Source organism: Desmodus rotundus, chromosome 3 (genome assembly GCF_022682495.2).
Source record: "Desmodus rotundus isolate HL8 chromosome 3, HLdesRot8A.1, whole genome shotgun sequence".
In the NCBI taxonomy this organism is placed as follows: Eukaryota; Metazoa; Chordata; class Mammalia; order Chiroptera; family Phyllostomidae; genus Desmodus; species Desmodus rotundus.
The window spans coordinates 19,720,658-19,728,405 of record NC_071389.1 but is presented as its reverse complement, the minus strand read 5'-3'; positions in this window follow the sequence as shown (position 1 = coordinate 19,728,405).

Genomic DNA, 7,748 nt, shown 5'->3' with positions numbered 1-7,748 from the left:
AGAGGACCTTAAACCATCACTCCACCCTTAGTTCCTCTTTTGTTGTCCTTTGGGCATTCTGGCATCACCTCCCTGTGCCCAGCCAGGCCTCCGGGGCCCCGAGGAGGAGGCAGCACCTGGCTGTTGCCTGCCTTTGGCTGTGTGGTGACACATTATGGGAATGACTGGGAACAACTGGGTTTGGGAGCTCGCTCCTCCCACCCGCTGCCCTAGAGCTTCCGGGACAGAGAAAGCAGGGTGAGCCTCTTTCAGGTCCCCGGGGCCCAGACTGGGGTCTGGCAGAATAAAAGGGGTATCAAGTGACTCAGGCTGCCCCTTTTCACTGAGACTTCTGAGCCTCAGCCCACTTCACACCAAGGGTCCAAAATTCAGGGAAGAATGAGGTTGTTCGAGTGTGAAATGTGCACGTGAACTTGCCTGTGTTTCTGGATTAGTGTGTGTTCGTGTATGTGCGTTCCTGGGTAGGCACCAGTGGGCCTGTCTCCAGAGACAGCTCTGTGTCAGGAGCCTGTCCTACACTCCTGTGTGTGTTAGCTGTGTTTGGAAACGTGCCCAGGTGTGTCTAAGTTAGGGCTCATGTGTGTACCTGTCTGTTAGGAGACCACACTGTCCGGGGGACCAGGCGGTCCTTCCTGTGCTCTAACTTGAGCCTCCCGAGCAGCCACTGGACCAGGATGGTCTCATAGCCATGCAGACCCGCTGCCCACGCTGGGTGAACTGCCCCCACACCCTCGGGACAGTGGAATGTGAGTCGGCACGGCTCCACCCCACTGGCTGACAGCCCATCCTCTCTGGCCATTGCCCGAGAGCCCATTGAGCATCTGTGGGTTGGCAAGCCTGGCTGCTGGGGGAGGAGCGGGGTGTGCCCAGGGTTGGCTGCAGCTCAGGGTCCCTGTGAGGAGAGGCAATTCAGTCAGCTCCATACAGGAGCCCAGAGAGGGCGGTGGCGGCTGTGTTGACATATAGTGGAGGATGGGGGGGGTGGGCAGCTGGGGTGCTAGAGTGCTTAGCCTGCCCACACCTTGCACTCCTGCACTCTATGCCCCCACCACTTGCTCACTCACACCCATCCCACAGGTGCACACTCACACAGACACACTAACACCTGCAGGCACAAACACGCAGAGACACACAATGACACAGATACCCGAGCACACAAGTGCGCTGACCCACTCGAAGACCTATGCAGGGGCCGCGAACCAGACCCACAGAGACGACTCATTCCTACAAACACGTGGTCACACAGATTCACAGGCGCGAACGCCCATTCACACTTGTGCACAGACACAGGGACACACCCTCACACCCCTGCACATGTCCACTCGGGGACACGGACAGTGGGTACCCAAACACACTGACACTCACAGGCACAGGCAGGGCCTGGACACAACTCACAGATATAGATAAGCTCGTACAGACTTGCCCTAAAAATACACACTCACAGATGCAAACAAGCACGCACAGACACTCCCACGTGCTCGTGGACCGTCACAGTGACGGACCCCAAATGCCTGTTCACTGACACTCACACCCACAGCCCACACCAGTGCCTCGCAGAGGCACAGTCACAAAGTACAGTCACCCAGACACACGCCACACCCGCAGGCACGCAGTAGCAGGCCCCGAGAGCTGCACGCACAACGGCGTGCAGCACAGACAGCGCACTTGGGCTCCAGCTACCTTTGAAATTCAAATCCACAATCCCTCCCGCTGCTCTGCCTCCCCCTGCAGCCTGTGGGCCCAGCCCCTCTGCCCAGCCACTACTGGCCCAGGGACTCATTATGGCCACCACCCCTAGCAGAAATTAAAATGCACTTCCGGGGAGACCTGGGCAGGACGCAGTGCGCGTGGCAGCCTCGGTGGTAGGGCCCTGTGTGAGATGGGGGCCGTGCGGGGCCCTGTAGGAGAAGGCGCCCCTGGGCCTCCTGCTACGGGAGCTTGATCTGGGGCCAGCGGTTTCTTGCCCCTCCAGGTCAAGGTAGGCGCAGAGCTGACCAAGCTGGCTGGGAGTGGAGATCATGTCCAAGGTCTCAGCCTGGGGGAGTGGTAGGGCATGACCTGGAAAACAGTTCAACAAGTCCCCAGAGACAAGAATCACAATGTCACATGGGCAGACCTGCAGACAAACCCAGCACACTAGTCCACCCCCTTGTCTAAGTGCATATATATATATATATATGTATATATATATATGACACCCATATATATATGACACCCAGGCTCACAACTACCCACAGACACACCCCAAATAGCATCACACACACACACACACATCCTGAACCTGAAGGCCTGCCAGCATCACTAAGTGCACACAGGGACACACACCACAGGCTGGCACAGATACACACCAAACACTGACACGCAGAGACACGGTCACACACAGACCTGGGAATGCCATACACCCCAACTCACCCCCCCCCGCAAGGCACAGACACACACAGGCCTGAAAACATGCCCCCTACACACACAGACACACATGTCACACACAGGCTCAAGCACACGCTCAACACAGAGAAACACCACATACTCTGGTTGCACACAAACTCCCACACCAGGCAAATACGGCCCCATATGCACCCAGACGCTGAACGGACGCACACACCCAGTCTCACACGCACTTCTACACTGTACACCATACACAGACACACCCAGAAAAAGGCACACACCCTGCAAAAAAGACACACTCACGCACACACAGAGCACAGATCCCCAGAGCCAGGCCCAGGCTTCTGACGTACAAGGCCCAGTCAGACATACGCAAAACCTGTGTGCAGGCACACCATACACACCACACAGACTTCCCACACACACTGACGCACACAACCACCCACACCCGTACCGGAGCTCAGCCCTACTCACTCCCACGCTGACACATGGAGCGCGGGCTTGGTGATGCACCCCAGGGCTTCTCCCTTCCTACCACAACCCTCAGGAGCCTTCTCTTCCCAAGTCCTGCCCCACCCGCAGGCCTCACCCCCATGCCTGGGACCCCAGAGGTTGGGTTGTGTCAGGGTTGGTGGGGAGACAGAGGCCCCCCCCTCCCCAGCACGATTGCTTTACTGCCAGCACGAGGCAGCGTGTGCACAGGTAAGAGGGATGACCTCCTGGGGTGTGTCAGCGTGCAGTGGTATCAGTGAGTGGCTGTGCCTGCCAGGGACGTGTGCAGGTGTCAGTGATCCTAGTGTGACTCCTTCCCAGCACCTTCCCTCAGCCATTCTGGTTGCCGCCCCCAAATCTGGGTGTCTAGCCCCAGCCTCTCCTTTCAGGAGCTAGGGCCTGGGAGTCAGACCCCCCCAAATCTCTCACCCTGGTCTTCTGTGGAAGATCGGCTCTAGTTCTGAAATAATTTTTCCCCCATGGTTGGTGCTTGGTCTGTCCTCTGGGGGTGGCAAGGAGGACAAGGGCGGGCCAGGACTAAGGCAGGGCCTCAGTGAATGAGGGGAGACACGGCTTCTGGCTCTGTCTCTCTCTAAGCCACAGTTTTCTCATCTGTGAAATGGGCGACCAGATCACTTTAAGTGGTTGTCCCAAGGGCTAATTGTGACAATAAGTTAAAAGCAGCTGGCACAGTGTCAGGCCCATGGAGAGGCTCAAAAGGAGGGCCGGTCCCTCTAGACCTCCAGGTCACCCCTACCCCCGCCTTCTTTGTTCCTTGTGTCCCGCTGGACACATGCCCAGTCCAGCAGAATCCGGGTGGCACAAAACCCAGGGGAGAGAACCTGGGGCATCCCAAATGGTGGGAACACACAGGACCGCCACTGCCAGTGTGCCCCAGGCCTGCCAAATGACCTGGGCCCTCTCTGAGGGAATCCTATTCCCCCTCTACCAGGCAGAAAGGTGGGAGCAGCTCTTCTCAGGCACCCCCTACATGTCCACCGGCCTGGGATATGGATGCTGGGTATGATGCTTTCATTTCTGGGTGTCGGGAGTGGTGGCGGCTGGGGCTCCTTGCCCTTAAAGCCTGCAGCAGGGGAGTGTGAGGTTGAATCTCAAGGAGAATTTACCAACGGGGATGCCTGGGCTGACTCCTGTCAACATGGAGGGCTTGTGTCTGACCTCAGCCTGAAGCAGGAGGTGACAGGACTGATAGATAAGCCAGACAGGGTTGGCAGTGAGGTGGTGGCCCAGCCCCCTCCCCCAGCACGACTGCTCTACGGCTGGGTGAGGGAGCTGGGCCTCTGTTTCAATGGACCAGAAAGGGGAGGGTGGTTGTGTCCTGGGGCTGTCTGTGCGTGTGTGGTTATTGGTAAACCTGTGCGCCCCAGTCCAGTGTGCGCATATGTGGGCCAGCCACTGTGTAAGTGCGGTACGGGTTTGTGTGTACACGCACCCATGCAAGTGCACGTGTGTGTTTACACAGGCCAGGAAGGCAGAGAGGAAGACGGCTGCCAGACAGGAGAGGAGGCGCTGCCGAGAAGGGGGTCCAGAGGCAGTTTCTCTGCAGGGATCACACGCACACTCTGTCCAGGTTACACCGTGGCTTCCGCTGCTGCCTTCGCTGCGGTGATCTCAGCGGATAACTCCTGCCGCTGCGCCTCTCGGGGGGAGGGTGCCCGGCGGGTGGGGGCCCTGGGAAGGCCTTAAGGTCGGGGTCCATTGTGAGTCATCTGCATGACTCGAGCCTCTGCAGCAGCCTTCAGCCCTGAGTAAGTCTGAAAGGGGCCCACATGCATGCAGGTGACATCTCCCTGGGCCTGGCACTGTGAGAGGAACTGAATTGCTAGCTCGTGTGACTCAGTCAGCTCTGTTAGGTCAGGGTCATTATTTCTATTTTGCAGAAGAGAAAACTAAGGCTTTGAGTGCGGGTGTGAGTGACTGAAAGCACCTTTTTAGTGCCAGGCTCCTGTGCCAGAACCCCTGCAGGATGAGACACGTGTATGAAGACCACCCAGGTCTTTTCTTCCCCCTGCCCTAACGGCCAGGAGCCAGGGAAGGCAGGTGCTGGCCTCCTGGGAAGATTTGGCAAGGGAGCAAATAGTCCTCCTTTCCCTCCCTAATCTACATCACCAAGAAAATGACCCACACCCAGCCTGGGTTGCCCCAGGTTGCTAACCCATTTGGCTTCTGCAGCAGGAAGGATGGAAGCTAGACATGGAGAACTTCCCCAGGCAGAGCAGGACAGGCCACCCTTTCCAGGACACCCCTCTAGAATCCATGACATCCAGAACAGTGGAGGTTTGTCATATGAGCTCTGGGGCAGACCATGGTAGAAGACCATCACATGGATTTGGGTGTCTTTGGGGACATGTTATAAGCTCTTGGAAGGTGCCTGGGGTGGGGGCAGAGGACCTTTGTACCCAGAACTTTGGGTGGCTATGGGTACCTGGCTGAGTGGCGGTGGAGGGCAGGGCCTGAGGAGGGGTGCTCCTAGGTCCCACCACCTAGAAGGAAACTTGCTCAGGCTCTGGGCCAAGTAAATCACTGGGAAAGGAAGAAGAACATTTTCTCATCTGTTTAAAGGGCCATGAAGCATGGCGGTGGCCAGCGCAGCGGGAAGCAGGGCCAAGGCAGGCGGGCGAGGCTGGTGTTGCTCCCTTCCTGGCCCACACTCTGCCCCTGAGCTGCTGCATGAAGTCTGTGCTGCCCCCAGACTGGGCCACTGGTGGCTGTTACTACTAGCAAAAATACAAATTAATTAGTGATAAAAAATAATGTTAAAAGATCTCTTTTCAAGCAATCACTCCTACTAATCCACATCTTTTCTCTTACTGGAGCCATTGTTTCCAGCCAGGTGAGATCATTAGTGCCATTTCACAGATAAGAAAACAGAGGCTCAGGATGCTAAAGGGACTTTCTCAAGGTCGCCTGGCATGGCAGTGTGAGAGCAGGGTAGGAGCCCGACTTCTACTTGCCCTTGTGGATTGGACCCCTCCATCCCATCAGAGGTCCTGACAGGGCCCCAAAGGGGAGAGAAGGCTGGAGTGCTTTGCTCAGCCTTTTGGGGGAAGAGGCAAGGGGAGGGTCCCTCCACCCTGCCCAAGCCCTTTGTGCTCAGCCTTTGACTGGTGCCCCTCCCCTGTCCAGTCCCTGACAGGGTCTGGAACTGTCAGGCTCCCTGAAAGCCCGTCCTGGGGCTAAGACTTGATCTTCTCAGCCCCTCCTGGGCTGTGGGAGAAGTAATTTCTCTTCCACCAGCTGGATTTGACTATGGAAATGATTTGTAATTACTCCGAGTCCTCCCGGGCGGCATTATCACCAGAGTGAGTCTGGAAGGGCAGGGGCTCCCAGGAAAGGAGGTGGGGAAGCCCTGATGCAGGGGGCCACCTTTGGGAGAGGCTTCCAGAGGTCTGCCCTAATGGAGCCTGCTTCTGCACAACCCCTAGGAGGTCCTACTCTGTCCACCCAGTTCCCACAGCCATCCTGTCTTGCCCATCTCCTCACTCTGCAACCATGAGCCCCTGGTACAGGGTACTATCTCTGTCGGTCCCTCACTCTGTCTGACCACCTGTCTTTCCTAGGGCATGCATTTTTGTGGCTGAAAGAATAGGGTCAAGGAGTCAGAGGGCTAACAAGGGACGGGAGAAGCAGACAGAATGCTGCTCTCTCTCTGGAGCCAGCCCCTGCCATTGCCCCGCACCCAGCTGGATTCTGCAGGGGAGGGGAAGCCTTAGGGATGCAACTGCATCACATCTGTAAGAGACCTGCTGGGAGTTTCTCTGGGCTCTGGGTCTCTAGTATGCTAATGTCATGAATATTCATAAAGAGGGAGGCAGCTCTCTGTGGGAATGGAAGGGGCTGGAGCTCTGTAGGACAAGGTCCTGGAGGCTTCAGAGGGCCTGCCCTCACATCCTCCTGGGTACCCCATGTCCTGATCACTCTCCCCACCTCTGTCCACCTTCTTAAGGCCTCAACCCCAGCAACCCTAGTGCCCCTCACAATGCCCAAGAAAGGAGGCCTGGGATCTCCCACTGCCCTTGGGGTGGCTCTCAATACACCATACAGATGGCAGGCTGTCTGGTTTGGCTTTCACAGTATGGGCTGAGCCTCCAAACCCAGAGACCAGAGGGTGTATTTGAAGGTGCCCAAAAGAACCCAGGAGCCCTGCCTGCCAGTGCTAGACCCAAGGTACAGGCCCCCTTGGGCTCCTGCTGGGAAAGGAAAGGTGCCAACCCCCCTCCCTGCCTGGTACAGCCTCATAAATTCCCTTAAGATGACGGGCGAGATTCCTTCATCGCCCCTTATTACCTCTTTCCATTAAAGTCGATAATCTCTCACAATCACTCACAACAAATGTCACCGAGACTACTGGAGGGGGAAGGGACAGAGGGAGGGAACAAGGGCTTTTCTTTCTGCCTCCTCCTGGCCCCCCCCTAGGAAGAGGTGAAGTAGTCTCATCTTGTCCCTGTATCCGGGGTGACACACCTCCAGGGGCTTCAGTGGAGAACTTGGGTCGGGGTTGGGTGGGTCAGGGATTTCCTTCCTCCCTCGGTCTGGCCCTTTCCTGGCCAGAGAACCTTCAAAAAGCAGGGTTCCTGAAACCATCTCACCCTCACTGCAAAGCTGCCCCCCTCCCTGCTGGCCCGTCCTCTGACCAGGGCCATCTGATTAACCTACTTGTCTCTGGCCATAGTGGTGTGTCCCTGGTCTGCCCATCTTCCTAGTGGCAACATGCCCAGGCCACAAACCACCCAACCAGGGCCCGGAGCCATGGGCGTCTCCCTGGGCACCGCCTTCACCATGTGGTCTCTGGCCCAACCCCAGTGTCCCTGGGCACCATGCCAGGATGGGGAGGGGGCGGGTCTGCTGCT